The 22,970-nt window shown below is 39.3% G+C and overlaps 1 protein-coding gene across 4 annotated transcripts in view; it reads right to left on the bottom strand.

Moving 5' to 3' along the window:
- The window catches only part of PRKD1 (protein kinase D1), a 138,817-nt gene that overhangs the window by 93,681 nt on the left and 22,166 nt on the right, over positions 1–22,970 (bottom strand). Inside the window, exon 2 of one of the 4 annotated variants that reach the window (XM_065686491.1) lies at positions 6,586–6,674. The exons of the other annotated variants lie outside the window; for them this stretch is intronic. The gene's annotated coding sequence lies outside the window, so the exon portion shown is untranslated. The remainder of the gene's footprint in view (positions 1–6,585; positions 6,675–22,970) is intronic. 4 annotated transcript variants of the gene reach the window in all.

Here is a 22,970-nt window from a genome sequence, read left to right as displayed (position 1 = left end):
AAAAAACAAATACGCTTTCAGCATAAAACAATCATTAATTTCAAGTGGTACTTAATTAGCAAGTCTGGAACAAATTTACATAAATTCTCATTACAATATAAAGCACATTTATTTCAACGTTCTAAGTAAAGCTAACGGTGGGTAAATTAAGGGTTTGACCATCTATGTCAGCATGGTGGTTAATGCTTTATCTCCTGTTTTCCAAAGTTTCAGTTTTCTGACACGATATCTGCTGCAGGGACTCACAATTCTATAGCAAAACCAGCTATACATTGTCAAAATATTGCCAGTAAATTCAACATCTTTTAATAGAAACAGTACTTTTAGCAACTAATGGGGATTAGTCACAATTTTCAGAAGTTTGTATTCAAAAAGTTGGTGTGATGCTATATAATTCCCACGTTACCCCCTCATCCACGATAATTTACCACAACGGACTTAGATTTATGGCCCCACAGTGCAACATTCAGTTTATGTTTGCTGATGTTATCAGATGGAGGATTCACAAGCATGCACTGTATTTTAGTATCAGAAAAGTTTTATTGCACAACGTTAACAATTTTACAAATGTGAGAGGAAACTTTTGTCTCAACTGCTGTTTTCTAGCCTGCAACATCTACTACTTTCACCTTCTCCAATGTTTTATGAGTATCACTGGAATATTTCATGAGGCTCTAAATAATACTAAATGGTAGCATCTTTCCAAACGCAAGCATAGAGAAGGAAAACCAAAAATCCAGAGAATGGTTCTTTCATCTTTGCCAATCCACACTGAGCAAAACAGATGGTTGGAAATATAATAAACTATCTGCGATTTAGCATGTCATTGAAGTTGCTCTTTAACTCCTACATCACAAAAAAGGGCACAATACTGCGCTTGCTTCAGATGCCCTCGACATTTTTGTCCTTAGACATTATTTCACAAAAGACTTACATATAGAATACAAAGAGCTTATACTAACCTTTATTTTGAAGCAAATGCATTATCAATTAACTTCTTTATTAGTTTACATGACTAAAATAGCAGTTTTATCTTTAGTGAAGGTGTCAGGAAAAAAAAACAAAACACCCCCACAAAACTAAAACAAACAAAAAAAAAACCTCCCAAAACAACACACAAACAAAACAACAAACCCCACCATACCACAAATCTGATCTTCATATTTCATTAAATTGTTTGGGATTTTTCCACTTGCTTGATTATCTTCAAGTGTTACAACAAGAGACCAAAGCTTTATTTAAATCAAAGCTTTGAAGAAGCATGGTCACCATGAAAAATAAGAAGCCTCTGAAAGAGAATGACAACTTAGCAACATGTTCCAGACAGTGATTAATGTCAATTTACTATAAGCTTTCAATGCATGAGTGGCTAATTTACTGCCTGTCCTATATTAAACTGACTCAAAATGTTGTCATTTGTTTCGCCATAAAATTTTCCATTTCTCATCTGGCACCAAGGACAGCCCAAAAAAACTGTTTTGCCAGTTTTTGTACACAATATCCCATCTTCACTGACATAGGTCTGTATTGATTTCTTTTCACCTCCTGTACAGCTATGCAGATTCTGCTATAAATGTAAATGTATCTTGTGACAGTTTTACACTTTGGCAGATTGCAAACGCTGTCAGATTAGAGTTGATATCTTTAATAAAGTAAGTAAGTTACAGGGAATCGCTACAGGAAAGGGCAGTGGGTATGAATGCCCACATTAGTACCTGGTGCTGAAGCTCTCAGAAGCTGAACATTTATGCCTAAAGGCTAGGTATTGCTGCTCATCATATTAAAACTCTGGTTTACATAAAGCAGTTACATGTTTGACTTTTGCTTTTATCACTCTTTTAATCCCTGTACAAAGGCTCCAGCAGTTCCCTGTCACATATATAAAACAGAGAAGAAAAAAAAAAAAGCCAAAACAACCCACAGTATATAAAAAAAGAAAAAGAAAATTTAATGCATGCAAGGGCAGGAAGTGGTACTAGGATCATAAACAAGTTATTCTGAGGCTTGTTGTTTCTTTTAATACCAAACTCACTGTTATCCCATGGCAGAGGCTCTGAGAACTCTTGCAAACTAGCAAATTTTGTATAATTTTGTATTGTTAAGATTATGACAGAAACAGTTATAGCAACAGACAGGAGACACGCAAACTCCTGTGACAGTCCCAAGTATTAATTCTTTAATGGGTTCAAGTCAATAAAAATGAAAAGAGGGAAAAAGAAGGATGTATACATTGGAAAAAAAAAAACACTAAACACTTTTGGTGATAGTTTTCTATTTAATTTCAGGCAAAGTTGTGTGTAACAACTTCAAGTTGGTAGCATGTGTTGGTCCGTGCAGTTATCACCAACACACACTACAGCAAATGCCGAGGAAATTCCCCGAAACCCACTGGGAGTAAGCAAATCTGCAGATTTAGAATACAGACGGATGAATTAATTTCCTACACTAATTCCAGAAATGTCTGTACTGACACGCAACAGTGCCTGAGGAGATATCTGCATATGAACTACTTTGGACCAGCAATTATCCAAGAAGGACACATGAGAAAGAAAACAGAGTTGTGAGCATGCGGAGTACAGAAGGAAGGGGGCACAAGTCAGTATTCCGAAACGGTTTGCTTTCATGCCTCTTATCCCTCCCTACTTCCATTTTTGTGTGTGTGTGCAGTTTTGCCCCTCACCCCCCCAACCTAACATGACTTGCCTCCCAGACAAAAAGTAAGCATTTATATTCAGAGCTCTTCATTTATTTGTACTTCATGCATTTGCATACTAGCTTAACATTTCTCGACGCCTTATTCTCATCTCACACAACTTCCTTTCTGCTTCTGCTTCTCAGATTGCTTTCAAATAGCTGCCCTTCCTGACCTGGTTCCTATCATTTTACCTCATTTAGCATCTCTTGAGATCAATTTTCTTCTATTCTCCACAAAAAGACTATGGCAGATGGAACCTCCAGCTCCAGATGCAGGTAGGTCCTCATCCTATCACTAGTCTCTTTAATCCCATCACCATTTCACCAGAGAAATGCACCACCAGCACAGTTTCCTCAGCCAACATAGCTTCCTGCATTTTGAACCATTAGAAGGAAGCCTTGCTCATAGTGATACTGAAGATGCTTTAAGTGAGTCACCTAAATGCTTCTTCTCATAGGAGAATTCTGCTGTAATTAACACCAGAAAAGCATCTACAGAGATACTAAGTTACTACAGAAACAGTGCCATTTATACAGGTCCCCCAAACAACAACACTGAAACACAACAGTTTTCATAACAGGGCCAGCCTGCCTTAACATACACCATCCTATTAGCTGCACATCTTTTCTGTATCACAAACATCTGGTTACTGCTGTTCTCAAGCAACAAAGTGTAACGTTGATTTTCAATCAAGAAAATCTAATTTAGTTTAAATAATGTTCTGAGAAAAATCAAGTAGAAATTATATCAAATTAGAGAAATCTATGTTCTGTCCAGATAACTGGAAGTTGTACACTTTAGGAAAACCAGATGTGACCTGTATGAAACCAAGAACTTTCTAAGAATACATTAATTTTAATGCCAGTATTCAGGCAGAGCTATAATTACCATCAACATTAATTCATTCAAAGAGAATGACTGGTGAGGAGGGAATAACTGGGTGAAGTCACTTTAACAGTAGACTGTCACGGCTGAACCCAGTGCTTTAACCAAATGTGTGTGTCAATGAAATTAGAAAGGAATCAGTTTTCACTTTATCCAGCTTTATGAACTCTCAAGTATTCTCTCTGCAGCAGAATAAACCTCAAATCTTATTTTACAGGAAGAAAAATACATTTCACACCAAAACAGCCAGCTGATACTCATCAGGGCTTTCAGGGGGTTGGAAAGCCTGTGTTTTGGCCCTAGTGCAGCCCAACTCAAGTAACAAATTTCAGTTTGTTTCTACATTCCCACAGTTTTTCTGCAGTACAATTCCTCCATTAATTCCTCGTTTTCACTTTAAAAAAAAAAACAAAAATAACAACCCAAAACCGAACAAAAGCAAAAAAAAAACCCACACCACCAAACCCCCTCACAACCCACAACACAACTCTTGTCTAAATCAGTGTAAAAATATCCTTAAAAACAGATATTAGAGTGAAAAACCATCTGTCAATTATGGCACAATAACAGTTTGTATTGATAACTGCAAATAACAGTTCCACTTTTGGGTCATTTTTCACACATTTTGATGGCTTCTATCACACACCCTGGCAGGCTCGAAAGTTGAAAGGTATGATATCGAAGCCTCAGTGAAATCAGAGTCATCTTTCATTCTGCGGTTTTAAGCTTGCTAGAGACAGTAGTAAATGCTGATTTCCTCCAATAAATTCATCTACTAATCTGGAAATTTTACTGAAATCCTGCTAGTCTCAAACTCATTTTTAGGTACAAGAATTTTAAGCCATTATGAACACTATAGGAAAGGTTTGGGGTTTTGTCCTCATTAGCTAATGTCTCTCATTAGCAACTACATTTGCAATCTAATTTCTTTATGACTAATGAAGAAACCTGAACTATACTGCCAGCCATTTCCTAGCAAGAGGGCTGAAGAAACAGTTCTTGAATTGAACAAAACACTAACTCAAATTACTCTAACTTCATTATTAAATACATGTATAAGTAAAAATTGTCATGGAATAGCTACCAGATCTTATGTTTACATTTTTTTCATTCAGTAATACTACTGAGAATGTTATTAAAATAAAACAAAACAAAACAAAACAAAATAAAATAAAATAAAAATAAAATAAAATAAAATAAAATAAAATAAAATAAAATAAAATAAAACACAAAAAACCCAACTAAATGTTGGGAAGGAATAGTTCACATTTCAAAAGAGCGACCCTAATCAAGAGCTGAATTTTATTAAAGAAAAAAAAGTCTGTTTGCATCAAATTTCTCTTTGCAGTGTGAAAAACAAGAAGCCAGAAAATTCTGAACTGGAAGCAAACCACACCTATAAAGAAACATACCACAGAATAAAGAAATACTTTTCATTTTCTCCACCTACAACTCTCTCCAATTTTGCATCATAATCCATATTTATATAAACTGTCGATACTTGTAATCAGTAACTCTGAACCAGTGCTGAAAATTAACTCAGTGAATTCAATTCTTCTTACATTTAAGGCCTAATAATTTCTTGACTTTCCATCTACCAGTATCTAGCTCATGGATTACAGTTGCTTTTCTCCCATCAGCAAAGAACGCGATCTAGCTTTCTGGTTGAAAGATTCTAATAAATAATGCAGAGCTGTTTAACGCAAAGTACTCATTACATCTGAGATGTAGTGCCCAGTCAGCAGCAGATTTAGTAACTTCAACAGCTAACACATTGGCCTCATTAACACATCTTTTTCCCCCGTAAGAATGCTATCTGGTATCATTTATTAACAGTCATCCATACAACATACCAGCCACGCAATTTGCACTTACTGGGAAAATCTGATAATCTTTAATGGGATTCCCTCTGCAATTTCCAATTTTACTGTAATAATTCATTTTAAAAATAACTAATGCTTATCCTCTAGAAATTGCTGTCAAGTTGGTAATCCTTTATTAAACAAGTAAGGGTGCAAAGAAGATCATTCCTTTAAAAAAAATACACAAAATATATAAAAATACAAAAATCTCACAAGGTCTTCTAAAAAATTACCTTTAGTAGGCAAAACTGAGGAAAAAATTAGCCATGACAAGATTCAATAAACTGTGTAGTTTGTGTTATTAGTTATATAGCCAGTGTTTATTCAGAAAGTACACACTATGAACCACGCAGTAATGCCAGGTTTTTCCTTTTTCTTCAAAAGCCCATTCAACACCTGAGAACATTAAGCACATTTTTCTCCATTACCATTTTTGTTACACAATTAGTATTGAGCAGCGCAATACCAAACGTCTGAGTGAACTTCCCAGCATACACTGCAAGCAGCAATCAGAAAATGCACAGTTGGAAGTCAGCGCTCAAGGCACTTCAGTAGTTTAATCAATCCATGTGCATTTTAAGTGAGTTATCTGCAACAAGAATGGTGCTATAATCCCAGCAGTGGTAACACTCTTATTCTAAGCAAACAATGGAGAGCAAAAAATGTTTTCATATTAGGGAAATGTGAATTATGAAAAAATAACACAAATATTTTATTTTTTCTTAAATACTCTTCAGGTGGATATCAATGGTCCATTGACACTTCATTGCCTCTAATTCCTCTGTACATTTAACACATGGTCTGTGCTGGATGTGATGTTTTAGCCATCAGAAGCCTGTAACTGCTACAAGTTATAAAGACATTTGGTTTATAGGTTGACAATACAAATATACCTATATCATCAATTCCAGTAACTGCAGCTATGAAAATGCTAGACTGCTCAACAAACAGTGAAGGTTAGTTTGCAGGATGGGGATATTACATAATCTTAAATTAGAAGCAGCATAAATGTCTTAACTCACTTTTTTGTTTGGAGATTTTAGTATTTTTATATGTATATATTTTGCAGTGTTCCACATACTTACGTGGAAATTCTCTAAACCAACACAGGCAAAAATATTAAAAGTACTACTTCATACTCACATATATGTATTCTCCAATACTTAACAAGTATTCCAGTTCTTACAGGGTGGCTGCAAAGAGGTCAGCAGCTCCTTCTTCACAAGCAGTCACTGGGAAGACAAGGGGCAACATGTACACAGCTGCAGAGGCAGAGGTTCCACCTCAATATGTGCTTTCTACACAGAGTAATCAATTGCTGTAACAACCTCCCCAGGGATGTGTCAGAGTTCCCATCACTGGAAGAATGTGAGATGTAACTGGACAGAGTGCTAGATTATTTTATCCAGGCTTCCCTGCCCACAAAAGGTTGGACGAGATGATCTTTTGAGGTTGCTTCCAACCTGGGCTGTTCCGTAATTCTATGAAATAAAAATCTATCAGGAAAAATAAACACCAAATATTGTTAACAATACTGGCAACAAATAACCAGTAATGATTTTGAAATCATATGATCAGTTAAATCAAATTAACAAATTTTTCATGTCTTCTTTGTCACTAGAGAAGGATAAAATTTTAATATAACAGTGTTACTTGACTCTTCTGCGTTTACATGCACTGGTTCTTTTCTGCCTGCAAATTTGCTCTGCTATCAATCTGAAATGTACTGGAACCATCATGTTCTGCAGGAACCCACTCAAAAGCTTCTTGCATTTAGCAAGGCTGTAATAATGTAGTAACATATGGAGCATTTTTTGACCATGTATGATGGAGGAGTGGAAGAATTTTTTGTTGTGGTTTTTTTTTTTATTTTAAAACCTGTTTTGAAACATACTCAACTGCAGTTTGAATAGATCCTACAATGAAAGTAAGGTTTGCATCACTTTGGACTGTTAGCAATTCAGACATAAGCCATTAAAAATCTAGTTTGAGTTACCTTTAATCTGTGTATAGAACTTATCAGAACTCTATTGATTTCTCATTATATTATCTGTGCAACTTACTGTTTGGAGGCAAATGCCTTTCACCAGAAAAGCTATTTAATAAACTTAAGTATTTCTTCAACCTAAATATTTGAAGAAGGAAAGCACACAGCTTTGAACTGTGTTTGATTTATAGCTAAATCAGATCACTCAACAAGACACAGAGCCAGCAAATACTGTTAACAGGAAAAACATTTTATGGCAATTATCTGAAATTAAAATAAAAGTTTGTTTTTTTTTTTTTTTAAGGACTAACAATTACATGTTACAAATTAGTCAATAAAAGATACTTATGGAAGAGTTACAATTACTAAATGAAAGCAAATTAAAAATAATGTTCCAACTGGCAGTGAAGCAACCTATCTGCCAAAACTGTAAAATGTTGAGTATCTGAACAAGCAGAAAGAAGTTCTACTTAAAATTTAACTATGTTCATTATTGTCCAAAATTTGCTAATCAGTCCTTGGTGATAACAACTTGTACTGCCCTTCTAGTGAAATAAACAAACAAAAATGGCCTCTGATTTAGATACTCTTTGTTGTTGACAGAATTCACATAAAGCTTTTATTTATAGGCACACACATATGTATATAAAATATTAATGAAGTAACAGTGTTACATGCAGACACTGCCTACTTTGTCTCTTTCACTTATAAATATATTTTAAATGAGCTAATTGAGACAAGATATTTGCAACTGCTGTTGCTTTTTCTCCAGCTTTTATTCACAATTCAAATCTTAAAATAGCTAATCTACAGCATTCTGGGGATAATCTATGGATACTGTACTTAAAGAGTATTGTTTGAGCATCTGGAAAGCTAAAAAATCTACTATATAGCCAATCTCCTAAACATATGATTAGAGAATAAAAACCTTAGATCTGCTCATAGAAATGGGTTGAAACAGTATATATTGCAAACTGTACTTATTTCTGCTGAATATGCTTTTAAAAAGTATTAAGTCTTAATTGAAATCTGGTCTGGAAAAGGACATTCACCTCATCAAATTATCTTACTGAAAAATTAAATTATTCCTATTCCTGTAAAGAAACTATATAGGAAATGTGATTTTTAAATACTAATTTAGCTCCAAGAGATCATTTGATATCAGTCCGTCTTGGTAATGCCTTTGAGCAACATGTGAATTAGATGCCATTTGAGGGGCTCTAAAATATTAATTTCCAGACATTAGCCTACAGTTCAAGTTCAACTAATTTTAAGAACTATTATTATTGTAATGACAACATCACATTATAGGTGTATTAAGGTTGTTGGGCTTTTTTTTTCTTTTAGAAGAAAAGGTGTAATTTAATGTTGTATTCATTTTAAGAAAAAAGTGTTACTGAAATTACCATGAAGATCCAGGTTAACATTGAAATACAGATGAAGAGAAAAATATCTTCACAAAGTTCATAATGACAAGATGACATGTATTTTATTTAGATTTTGCTCAGTGGGGCAGCCTCATGACATGCATATCATTTAGACATTTGGATGACAATTATAAAATTTGACTATGAAACTTAATGACTAAGCTTTAAACTGCATGAGCTTACAGATGTAATTATTCAGCATGTACTGTATAGTATAAGAAAATTATGCAAGAAGATATATTAATCAAGTTTAAATACAATGATAGTGTGGTACAAATGAATCCAGCAAGTGCTGTAAATAATATTCTGCAAGCAGTTCAAACTAAACTGCTCTATGATCTAATAGTTACTGAAAAATGTCTCTATTTTTAAGAGAGTTCCGAGTCACTTGATACGACTCAGCCCAGGAAGGTGTCTACTTTGGAAGTCATATAGGCCACTACGGCAAACCCTAACTTAGATCTAAATCGCACTGGTCTTAACTTCCTTTCATCACTACGTGGAAAAGCCTAGATAATTTTAGGTGTCTTTCTTGAGTATTCCCCCAACCCTCCAGCTGACCTGCCTACAGTGCTACATTTCTACTCCACCAGGATAGGAAACCCATTAATTGTACTACCACTTACATGCATTTTAGCTTATTGTAACTTGACATTACACTAAGATCTCTGCAGACAAGGAAGAAATTAACTTCACACCAAGAAAAAGATTCAAATAGCCTCACAAGAGCAGATACAGCTTTGGAAGTCTTAGGAAAAACTTTTAATTTATGCTATGTATTCGGATCTAAAGCAGCAGCCTTCCTCACACTAAGTCCATGTTAATATAGACAAAAGCACTGAAGTCCTTATCAATCTAATCATAATTGAAGGTAAAGAGGATACCTCCATTTAATATGTTTACGAACACATTTTTAAAGAACACATACAAAAAGATTGTAAGACCTTCTGACTAACTTGCTGAACATTTGCTTGACTGTTTACTTGGGTTAAAAGTCAGAGGGATCAATTTTTATGGGTTATGAGTTAACTTCAAATTCAATGACAGCTGGTTAACATTCCTATGGAGATGTCTAGGGACCAGGTTAGGAAGGCTAAGGTCCAGTTAGAATTAAACCTAACCAGGGATGTTAAGGATAATAGGAAGGGATTCTACAGGTATGTAGCAAACAAAAAACAGACTAGGGACAAAATAGGCCCCCTGAGGAAGCTTTCGGGAGAACTGGCTACACAGGATTTGGAGAAGGCTGAGGTTCTGAATGACTTCTTCGCCTCGGTCTTCACTGGCAAAGGCTCTGACTGCACCACCCAGTTCTTAGAAAGTAGATGCAGGGGCTGTGAGAATGAAGACCTTGGGCCCACTGTAGGAGAGGATCTGGTTCGAGACCATCTTCAAAATCTGAACGCGCACAAGTCCGTGGGACCTGATGGAATCCATCCGTGGGTCCTGAAGGAGCTGGCAAATGAAGTTGCTAAGCCACTGGCCATCGCATTTGAAAAATTATGGCAGTCAGGTGAAGTTCCCGACGACTGGAAAAAGGGAAATATAACCCCCATTTTCAAGAAGGGGAAAATGGAAGACCCGGGGAATTACAGAACAGTCAGTCTCACCTCTGTGCCTGGTAAAATTTTGGAGCACATTCTCCTGGACAACATGCTAAGGCACATGAAAAACAACAAGGTGCTTGGTGACAGCCAGCATGGCTTCACTAAGGGGAAATCCTGCCTGACCAATTTGGTGGCCTTCTATAATGGGGCTACGGAACTGACGGACAGGGGTAGAGCAGTTCACGTCATCTACCTGGACTTGTGCAAAGCGTGTGACACTGTCCCACACGACATCCTTCTCTCTAAATTGGAGAGATATCAATTTGATGGATGGACCACTCGGTGGATAAAGAACTGGCTGGACGGCTGCACACAAAAAGTTGTGGTCAATGGCTCGATGTCCGGCTGGAGACCGGTAACGAGTGGTGTCCCTCAGGGATCGGTGTTGGGACCGGTCTTGTTTAACATCTTCGTCGCTGACATGGACAGTGGGATTGAGTGCGCCCTCAGCAAGTTTGCCGATGACACCAAGCTGTGTGGTCCGGTTGATATGCTGGAGGGAAGGGATGCCATCCAGAGGGACCTTGACACGCTTGTGAGGTGGGCTGATGCCAACCTTATGAAGTTCAACCACGACAAGTGCAAGGTCCTACACCTGGGTCGGAGCAATCCCAGGCACAGCTACAGACTGGGCAGAGAAGAGATTCAGAGCGGCCCTGCAGAGAAGGACTTGGGGGTGCTGGTCGATGAGAAAACGAACATGAGCCAGCAGTGTGCGCTCGCAGCCCAGAAAGCCAACCGTATCCTGGGCCGCATCAAAAGCGGCGTGACCAGCAGGTCGAAGGAGGTGATCCTGCCCCTCTACTCTGCTCTTGTGAGACCTCACCTGGAGTATTGTGTGCAGTTCTGGTGTCCTCAACATAAAAAGGACATGGAACTGTTGGAACAAGTCCAGAGGAGGGCCACGAGGATGATCAGGGGACTGGAGCACCTCCCGTATGAAGACAGGCTGAGGAAGTTGGGGCTTTTCAGACTGAAGAGAAGAGAAGGCCGCGTGGAGACCTCATAGCAGCCTTCCAGTACCTGAAGGGGGCCTATAGGGATGCTGGGGAGGGACTCTTTGTCAGGGACTGTAGTGACAGGACAAGGGGTAATGGGTTAAAACTTAAACAGTTTAAATTGGATATAAGGAGGAAATTCTTTCCTGTTAGGGTGGTGAGACACTGGAATCAGTTGCCCAGGGAGGTTGTGAGTGCTCCATCACTGGCAGTGTTCAAGGCCAGGTTGGATGAAGCCTTGTGTGGGATGGTTTAGTGAGAGGCGTCCCTGTCCATGGCAGGGGGGTTGGAACTAGATGATCTTGAGGTCCTTTCCAACCCTAACTATCCTATGATTCTATGATTCTATGTGGTCACCGAAACAGGTATGAGTTTCAGGCTGACCTGCAGTATAATTTTATGAAGCATTGCTGAAGTTTATCTCATTTCTTTTTAAACATACAAATATCCTCATGATTAAGGTATCTGCTAAGAAGCTGTGAAATTAGCATATTTAGTTTCCATTGAAAACATTAATATGCAAATTGATGAATATCAAACAAGAAAAATAATTGAGTTCACCTTTGTGTAATCAAACATTCTGGGAAAGACATTCTTTTTCCTCTTCAAAAATGGGAAAAAAAGACATAGGAATAAGGCTACCATCAGTCTGCCAATTTAATTAAATAAAGGAAAATTAATTTACTACTGCTCACCTTTAGCTGTTATTTCCAAATTTCTGTTCTGTAAAATACCTTTAATTTTCATGGTGAAATCCGGGAAAACAGTTCAAATTTTGAGTAACAGATCTAAAATGCAGTAGATTTACAAGGCAACCTACCAGTAAACAGCATACTCAGTTGCTCCTAATCCTAATCTAGTAGGACAAGTAATGATGGCTCATATCCTGAATTTCTTAAACAATTCCCTCTAGAAAAGTAGAAAAGACTAAACAAGGTATCCACAACACAACACCACATAAAAACCTAGCTAAACAAGCAGGATTTGGGAAATTCCCACAACATAAAATCACCAGCGAAACATCTTCAAAAGTCTTTTCATAGAAAGAAAAGTTTGTACTGTACAAGTAAAATTAATATTGAAAAAACAAAGTTTATTGCCTAAAAAATGAAACTGAAATTGACAGGATGTCTTTGAATATATTATACATACCTCCTTCCTGAGTTTTGGCATTAGTGGTAGTTCAAGCAAGAAAACATGCCTGTTACTTCCACTTTTCCAAACAAACTTGGTTGACTACTGAGGTTCTCTTCAAGGTTTGACGTGCCTATTAATGCACCTCTCAAAAATATATCTGCTACTCCTATACCTTCACTGAGCTATTAAGATTCATGTGGACCCAAAATTAAAATGACCTTGCATATTTATTTCCTGTATCAAAGCTTAAGGAAGTCTATAGACAAGTTCTTGTCCTGACAAAGTAATTCATTTGCTTAAATGCATTAAGAGACTAAGACTCTTGACTAAGACTTGGCCTCTTATTCTTTTCCTATTTCTCCCCAGAATTTGCACCAGGATTTGACTTGCTGTATGTGAATGTAAAGAAGGACTTACGCTCTATGAACTTCAGTTACAAGAAAACTTGTCTATGTCTTTCTCTCTCTCTGTATATACATTTGTGTGATGTTCTAACTCTGTACTTTCCCCACTTCAGGAATATAGGTATCAGAGTGACAGGTCTTTAGCAATATCTGAAATGGATACTCAGATCTATAATTTACCCATACCTTGTATAGATACAATACAATTGGTGTGTACAGGAGAAAAACAGTATTCCAAAACTATTTTCCGAGATGAATGTGGCCCAGGAGGTGTAAAAAAAAAATCTTAATGAATCATTGCTTCGAAAGGAAAAAATACTGTGTTTGCACGGGGAAAAAAAAAATAAAATAATGGAATGTCACTGATATTTAAGTAATGAAACTGAAGAGCATCCAAAATCCTCACTACCTACTGCATCTTTCATCATTCATAGGGTATAATCTAAAAATACTGTTTTGCCTGACAAGCTAATGTTCACCTTTCAAACTTGTGTCACTTTTTAAGGAAGAAGGGATCTGGAGTGGGACAGGAAAGAGATAAAATGAAAGCAAACACTGTTGTTCATACACATGTTGCTTAGCAATACACCATATGAAACTAGCAGAAACAGTGACATTGGCCCTCGGTTGAATTTACATAAACACAGAACGTGCGTCACTGAAATTGGTGTGAAAGCAAGGTGTCAGGCATATAACCTATAACAACAATAGACACACAGTAGCACACAGATATGCATTAGCATTCTAAAAATCTAAACAGAAATGTCAACTCTTTATCGTATAGAAATGTTTAAAGCAACATAAAACCCTTCCATGACTTGGGAACTGATATTAACTAAAACTGAATTTGTTTTTCCTGATAGGCACCATAACAAAAGAAATTAATTGTATTCCTGTAACAATGATTAAACATACGTGTTTAAAACATACATTTCCCACAAAGAAGCTTTGCCTTCATAGCATTACGCTTTTCTACACATTTTATTAATCACCTATTTTTATTCTGCATAAAGTTTTAAAACAGTTAAATACTAGTACTGTCACCAGTAACACTTCTGTAAGTTTTGCTCACTAATCTCAAAGCACACAACTGTAGAAAGACAAACATACTTGTCCTTTCCAAAGGTTGAAAAGCAAAGGCACAAAGTGATGTAATGACTCAATCACTTACATGTAAGTGTCCAAGAGCAAAACTTTCACAACAGAGACAAAATATTGAAAGCAATAACTTAATGTCAGCACTTCAATACCACATTTCACACCACAGTCCATATATAAGGTCAGTTCTACCCACAGCAGTATGTCAAAACAGAGATCAAAGACTTAGGGGAGGATGGCTTAATGTTTTAAAATTTTTACAGGTTTCAGACACACTTTTAAACACATTATCAACACACACATAAAGCGTGTGTTTTTAAAGATTAAAAAGCATATATATTTTGATCCAAATAACAGGCAATGGCCAAAAAAAGATAACAAAAGATAAAATAACTTCTTATTATAATGCCCCGTTGCTACACAGCCAAAGTTCTGAAGAATAATTACAGTGATTTAAAAGTTGAAAGGTCATCATATGACACTAATTCTGTATCAAATATACAAAGTAAAAATGTAATCTACACAATGAAAAAACCAAATACCCCTTTACCTGTAACTAAACCCATTGTCTTTTTTCTTTAAAGCAGTGTTTTAGTAGGGGTTTGTATTTCATGACAATGACAATTCATATGGTCTATTTCTATTTCCATTTACTGGTGTTCACATCTATAGCAATTAAACAGCTGAAAACAAAAATAAACAAACAAAACAAAACCAAAAACCAAACCCACCCCCCCAAAAAAAAAAAACCAAAACCTGCTATATTGCCAGATTGTCTTTTTCATTTATGGATCCATATTTGTAAAGCACGTGCTTTTTACTATTCAGTCAAATGCAATGATTATTGGTGGTCTTTTTGTGGGGTGGAGACAAAGAAATGCATAAAAATCCTCCTCACAGCCACTTTGAGTAAAGTAGTCCACAGTGACAGTCGTCCTACCACCTTGTGAGCAGCGAATATCCTCACTGGCCTTCAGAAGGCAAATCTCTACATTACTGCAGAGTAGGCATTGCCTTTATTTCTTCATGTGAAACAGCTGTAATTGTCCAAGTCACTCCCGTTTTTTTGACAGATGACCAACTGAATTGGAAAAATGATGCAAACCTGAAGTACATCGGGATATAAAAAATGCTGCAAATGGTTGCTTCATCCTGAAAGTTCTCTTCATTAACTATTTAACCTCCATTATTTACACATACTAATAAACAAACACTAGCAAGCATACTGTCTTTCAAATTATGTTCAGGTGTATCTGTTTCTTCTTCTTCCTTTGAATTAAGATGGCTCAAGAAACACACAAGAAACCCCCAGAATTTAGAGAAAGATTTCATATTCCCTTATTCAGCCAGAGAAAATAGAAAGTGAAAGTAATAATGTATTACTGAGTTCAACGTATCAAAATAATCTCATAAAAAAGTCATTACACGTTGCGAATTAGAAACTGCTCTTCTCCTGTACGACATGCTCCCAGCTAGCCAAAAAATGTAAGGAGGCTTTTCATAATTTGTTCAGAAGCAACTATACAGTCAATATACAGGAGGCTTTTATATACATTATCACAGTGAGGCATCCCAAGCAAAAGATTTTATCAAGCTTCCTGAAAAAAAAAACCAAAACCAGACCAAAACCAAAAACACCCCAACCCTGAAAATCTAGTTAGCATTTTTGCAATACTTAATTCAGGCCCAAAGAACCCAAGTTATGATGAATTTTGATGAATAACCAAATGATTGATGGCTTTGCAGTTGGGATGGGCTAAAAATACACCAAGGGATCAGAGACAGCATCAAATGTGATTAAGATAGTTTAGCCATGCTTCATTATCTATCCACACTCCAGCTAGCTTATACTAAATCGACCAAAGCAGACTTAAAGTAAGCTGTATCTAATACTCATATTATATGACATATGACCATCTTACCCTGCAGGAGTGTCCATCATTAGGTAGGGGACAACTGCACTTTTCCCCACATGAAAACTGTTAATGAAACTGTGGAATAGCTGCAACGATCTCATGAGAGAGTGCAAGGCACAGTTACAATGTACCGGAACAACTCATCTAGCTACATTCATCACCCACTTTATTCAGGGCCATATATACAAAACATTTTGGTGTATTCTCAGAATATAATACGAAACATTTAAGATGACTACAAGGTAGGAGAAAACTATCCCTGATGACAGAAGAAGATTCATACACACACCTCTTGTCATGTTCCAGCTGACAAACTTTCCCTGTGACTGGAGGTACCACTCCAGCAAAAAATGCCTCAGGTTCCTTACACACGGAGTACAGAGACTTACAGAAAATTTCTAAGCTCTTTTTATAAAGCATATGGGGATCTTTTGGAATTTATGACAGGAAAGCATAGAAGCAGAAATATAAACATGACCAAAAAGGCATTAGACAAATAAATGGACCACAGCTCTAAAACATCTTAAATAAAAATGGATCTGCCTTTTGGGTTTGAGATGTCTCTTTAAAGAGCTTCTCCCAGCTACTACTGGCAGACATGAGAGGTAAGCGAAAACCCTCACAATCCCTTCCTCCCTCCCAATTGCCCTTGAATAACAGGTACGAGGTCTTGGATATTCAGGGCCAGGTGAATGGAGATGGAGAGGCAAATCTATCTAGTGAGTCACCCAGGGCTTGTCACTCACCCCCATGCCTCAGAACTTCCCCAACCAAGAAGAAAAGAAGAGTAATTGTGGTGGGTGACTCCCTTCTGAGGGGAACAGAAGGGCCCATTTGTCGACCGGATCCACCCCACAGGGAGGTCTGCTGCCTGCCTGGGGCTCGGATTAGAGATGTTAAAAAGAAACTCTCTGAACTGGTGCAGCCGTCTGACTACTATCCGCTGCTGGTTTTTCAGGTTGGCAGTGACGAAATTATTACGAGGAACGTAAGGGCAATGAAGAGAGACTACAGGGCCCTGGGACGGCTGGTTAAAGGGTCTGGAGCGCAAGTGGTGTTTGCCTCCATACCTGTTGCAAGCGAGGGTGAAGGGATATATAAGAAGACTCTGCAGGTTAATGTATGGCTACGTGACTGGTGCCAAAGGCAGGGGTTTGGGTTTTTCAGTCACGGGCTGCTGTATGGGACACCTGGTTTGCTGGTGACAGGCGGGATACACCAGTCCCAGAGAAGAAAAAGGGTTTTGGGGCAGGAGTTAGCAGGGCTTATTGACAGGGCTTTAAACTAGTTAGGAAGGGGGGAGGGGATTTAACTGGGCCTGTTGGGGACAAGCCCAAGAGGAACATGCTAGGGATTGAAGGATGGCGGGCTAAGGAGGACTATCAATCTCTTGTTTCACTTGTGGGAAAGGATAGCTTCTTAGACCCTGTCCAGCAGGGGAAAAAGGGTACTAGGACTGGCTCCCTGAAATGCCTGTACACCAATGCACGCAGCATGGGGAATAAACAGGAGGAGTTAGAAGTCTGTGTGCGGGCTAAAGGTTATGATCTAGTGGCAGTTACAGAGACATGGTGGGACAGTTCACATGACTGGAATGTGGTCATGGATGGCTATGTCCTTTTTAGGAAAGATAGGTCAGCGAAGCGAGGTGGTGGAGTTGCTCTTTACGTGAGAGAGCAACTAGAATGTATTGAGTTCTGTCCAGGGTCGGATGAGGAGCAAGTGGAATGTCTGTGGGTACGAATCAAGGGGCAGACTGGCACGGGTGATACAGTTGTGGGGGTCTATTACAGACCTCCTGATCAGGACAAAGGAGTTGATGAGGCTTTCTACAGGCAACTGGAAGTAGCCTCACGACTACATGCCTTAGTCGTCGTGGGGGACTTTAACTACCCCGATATTTGCTGGAAGACTCACGCAGCCAGTCATTCACAGTCTAGGAGGTTCCTCGAGTGCATTGATGATAATTTCTTAATGCAAATGGTGGACGTACCAACTAGGAGAGCAGCGCTGCTAGATTTAGTACTCGCCAACAAGGAGGGTTTGGTCGAAGTGGTGACAGTCAATGGCAGCCTTGGCTGCAGTGACCATGAGATGGTGGAGTTTAGGATCCTGTGTGGGAGGAATAGAATACCTAGCAAAGCCACAGTTCTGGATTTCCGAAGGGCCAACTTTGGCCTCTTCAGTCAACTGCTAAGGGAAGTCTCATGGGAAAGTGTACTAGGCGGTAAAGGGGCTCAAGATAGTTGGTTAGCATTCAAGGACCGCTTCTTCCAAGCTCAGGATCAGAGCGTCCCAATGAGTAGGAAATCAAGTAAGGGATCTAGGAGACCGGCGTGGTTAAACAAGGAGCTGCTGGGCAAACTCAAGTGGAAAAGGAGAATCTATGGATTATGTAAGGAGGGGCTGGCCGCTTGGGAGGAATATAGGACAGTTGTTAGAGGATGTAGGGAGGCAATTAGGACAGCTAAGGCCTCCTTGGAACTCAATCTTGCTAGTCGGGTTAAAGACAATAGAAAGGGCTTCTTCAAATACATAGCAAATAAAACTAACACAAGAGGCAATATAGGCCCACTGCTGAACGAAGTGGGTGCCCTGGAGACAGAGGATATAAAGAAGGCAGAGGTGCTGAATGCCTTCTTTGCCTCTGTCTTTACTCCTGCAGACTCTCCCCGAGGGCCCCGGATTTCTATAGCCCCAGAAGGAGTCAGGACAAAGGAGGAGTTTGCTTTGGTAGATGAGGATTGGGTTAGGGATCAGCTATGCAAACTGGACATCTGTAAATCGATGGGTCCGGATGGAATGCACCCACGGGTGCTGAGGGAGCTGGCGGAGGTCATTGCTAGGCCACTTTCCATCATCTTTGGTAAGTCGTGGGAAACGGGCGAGGTGCCTGAGGATTGGCGGATGGCAAAGGTCACACCAGTCTATAAGAAGGGCAAGAAGGAGGACCCGGGTAATTATAGACCAGTCAGCCTTACCTCCATCCCTGGAAAGGTGATGGAACAACTTATTCTTGACTCCATCACTAGGCATATCAAGGATGAGGGGGTCATTAAGAACAGCCAACATGGTTTTATGAGGGGGAAGTTATGTATGACCAACCTTATAGCCTTCTATGAGGAAGTGACTAGGTGGAGGGATGATGGTAGAGCGGTAGATGTAGTTTTTCTTGATTTCAGTAAGGCATTTGATACTGTCTCCCACAGCATCCTCATAGATAAGCTAAAGAAGTGTGGGCTTGACGATCAAGTAGTGAGGTGGATCGAGAACTGGTTGAAAGGAAGAAGGCAGAGAGTTGTGGTCAATGGCGCAGAATCTAGCTGGAGGTCTGTGACTAGTGGAGTTCCTCAGGGGTCGGTGCTGCGACCGGTGCTGTTTAATATTTTCATCAATGACCTGGATGAGGGAACTGAGTGCACCCTCAGCAAGTTTGCTGATGACACAAAACTGGGAGGAGTGGCTGACACACCAGAGGACTGTGCTGCCATTCAGCGAGACCTGGACAGGCTGGAGAGTTGGGCGGGGAGAAACTTGATGAAATTTAACAAGGGCAAGTGTAGAGTCTTGCATCTGGGGAAGAACAACCCCATGTACCAGTACAGGTTGGGGGTTGACCTGCTGGAAAGTAGCGAAGGGGAAAGGGACCTGGGGGTCCTGGTGGATAGGAGGATGACCATGAGCCAGCAATGTGCTCTTGTGGCCAAGAAGGCAAATGGCATCTTAGAGTGCATTAGAAAGGGTGTGGTTAGTAGGTCAAGAGAGGTTCTCCTCCCCCTCTACTCAGCCTTGGTGAGGCCGCATCTGGAATATTGCGTCCAGTTCTGGGCCCCTCTGTTCAAGAAGGACAGGGAATTGTTTGAAGGAGTCCAGCGCAGAGCCACAAAGATGATTAAGGGAGTGGAACATCTCCCTTATGAGGAGAGGCTGAGGGAGCTGGGTCTCTTTAGCTTGGAGGAGACTGAGGGGTGACCTCATCAATGTTTACAAATATGTAAAGGGTGGGTGTCAGGATGATGGAGCTAGGCTTTTTTCAGTGATATCCAGTGATAGGACAAGGGGCAATGGGTGTAAACTGGAGCATAGGAAGTTCCACGTTAACATCAGGAAGAACTTCTTTACTGTAAGAGTGACAGAGCACTGGAACAGGTTGCCCAGGGGGGTTGTGGAGTCTCCTACACTGGAGATATTCAAGGCCCGCCTGGACAAGTTCCTGTGTGATGTACTGTAGGTTACCCGCTCTTGCAGGGGGGTTGGACTAGATGATCTTTTGAGGTCCCTTCCAACCCTTGGGATTCTGTGATTCTGTGATTACTTGGCTAGACAAAAAACTGGTCTGGCTTGTGAGATTTTTGATGTGCTGAAGCCCTTATGCTCAAGACACAGATTGGTGCGGTATAGAATCACAGAATCATAGAACAGTTAGGGTCAGAAAGGGCCTTAAGGTCCAGTTCCAAGCCCCCCTGCCATGGGCAGGGACACCTCACACTAAACCATGTCATCCAAGGCTCTGTCCAACCTGGCCTTGAACACTGCCAAGGATGAAGCATTCACAGCTTCCCCGGGCAACCCATTCCAGTGCCTCACCACCCTTATAGTAAAGAACTTTTTCCTTATATCCAATCTAAACTTCCCCCGTTTAAGTTTTAACCTGTTACCCCTTGTCCTATCAGTACAGTCCCTAATGAAGAGTCCCTCCCCAGCATCCTTATAGGACCCCTTCAGATATTGGAAGGTTGCTATGAGGTCTAAAGACCTTATGAGGTATGAAGACCATAAGAAAAATCAAGTTATTTTATAAAATTCAAAAAACAAACCAAACCTTTCCATTGTTCAATGCTACGGCTACAGATGTGATGGCCATTTCAACCCATTTCCTAACAATTTTCCTTAAGCAAAAACAAGTGATGGCAACTAAGGAGAAAGGAAACAGAATTTCCACTGCAGGTGTTTTAAGCAGAATGTCAGTAATGGCATGCACATTTAATGTCCTTCATGAGGCAGGTTGATTTTTCAAACTTTCTGCCTTGTACTTGCCTCAGGGGATCCAAATAAAAGAAATAGCCAAGTCCTGCACGTATCTGCATAAGGGAAAATACATTTAGTTGCCTAGAAGTAAAGTCAATTACAGCATGAAGCTCCAGATCACCGGATTAGAAGAGTGATGAATGGACTTCATGTGAGATTATGGGGTTGAATTCAATTTACTACACTGCTCATTAGCATTAGTTACCATATATAATTTGCTCCCATATATAAAATGCATTCATTTTAAGATACTAATGCCCTTAAGTCTAATGCACACAATATTTTTTTTTTTAATTAGAGGATCCAAGTATAAATTATAACCGTTTCTGAATATGAATCTGATTAATTGCAAAGTCATTGTCCTGGCAGGGATTTTCTTCTGCTATACTGTTCAACAAATGACCCATGAAAACACAAACAAAAACTCTGATCACCTGAACTACTGACCCAGAACCAGCCTGGCAAAAGTATTTAATTCTAGCAGTATCGGAATTATTCTAAATGTGAAGTGTTTACAGGTATTTTCTAAACCTACAATATTTCATCACTGAATGTGATGATATAACAAGCTGGATGAAAACAGAAACGTTTGTTTAGAATATTAGGTCAATTAGCAAAACTGTAAGAAGAGTTTACGGTTTCCAAGCCTGACGACAAAGCACACAGACATCTGTACAAAAAATTTCCACTCCCTATGTTTTTGAACATACACAGAAAGACTTAATTTTGCAAAGCCATACATTTTGAACCTTAAAAGTGCCAAAATTAAGGCCGCCTATGAAAACTCCATCTGCTTTTCAGGACCATAATACTGATAGCCATTACACTTGTAATCATACTACTTCTGAGCCCCTCCACCACTCAGTGCCTGCAACTAAATGGTTTGTTTTCCCCTTGCTGTTCAGACACAGTACGGAACAACTTACTTTAAGAAGCTGATTCTTTTTTTTTTTGAAAAAAAAAAAAGTTTTAACAAAATTTCTCAATTACTTCTGTATGATAGTCATCGCTATAATGTAACAGCAGTCAAGTGAAATAAGAATTATGATTAGGTCTGTTAGAATTACCAGAAATTTAATCCAAGGAAGAGTAAGCAGAAAGTAGTTGTCTGTGACCAGTTTGATGTTACAGGTATCTGTTCATTTGTTTTCCAAAGTACTTCCCATTAAACGTGGCCGATACGTATAATGCAAACCCAGACATGAAGGTGGCACATCATCTGTGTCACAAAATATAAAGGGATGTGATTGGAGCCACGGCGTGAACAATGGGAAAAAATGCTTTCCACAGCAATACAAGTTAGACTGAGAGAGGGTAATCAAGAAGTTAAAGCCACAGTAGCTTCTTCCCCTGAAGGAGCTGGCAAATGAAGTTGCTAAGCCACTGGCCATCATATTTGAAAAATCATGGCAGTCAGGTGAAGTTCCCAGTGACTGGAAAAAGGGAAATATAACCCTTATTTTCAAGAAGAGGAAAATGGATGACCCAGGGAATTACAGACCAGTCAGTCTCACTTCTGTGCCTGGCAAAATCTTGGAGCACATTCTCCTGGAAGGCATGCTAAGGCATATGAAAAACAACAGGCTCAAATGTCCAGCTGGAGACCAGTAACGAGTGGTGTCCCTCAGCGATCAGTGTTGGGACCAGTCTTGTTTAACATCTTCATTGCTTACATGGACAGTGGGATTGAGTGCGCCTTCAGCAAGAATGCCGATGACACCAAGCTGTGTGGTTCGGTCGATACGCTGGAGGGAAGAAATGCCATCCAGAGGGACCTCCACACACTTGTGAGGTGGGCTGGTGTCAGCCTTAGGAAGTTTAGCCATGACAAGTGCAAGTTCGTACACCTGGGTCAGAGCAATCCCAGGCACAGCTACAGGCTGGGCAGAGAAGAGATTCAGAGTGGCCCTGCAGAGAAGGACTTGG

Source organism: Lathamus discolor, chromosome 6, assembly GCF_037157495.1.
Source record: "Lathamus discolor isolate bLatDis1 chromosome 6, bLatDis1.hap1, whole genome shotgun sequence".
NCBI lineage: Eukaryota > Metazoa > Chordata > Aves > Psittaciformes > Psittacidae > Lathamus > Lathamus discolor.
The sequence above is the reverse complement of the archived record's forward strand: the minus strand, read 5'-3'. Positions and strand labels throughout refer to the sequence as shown.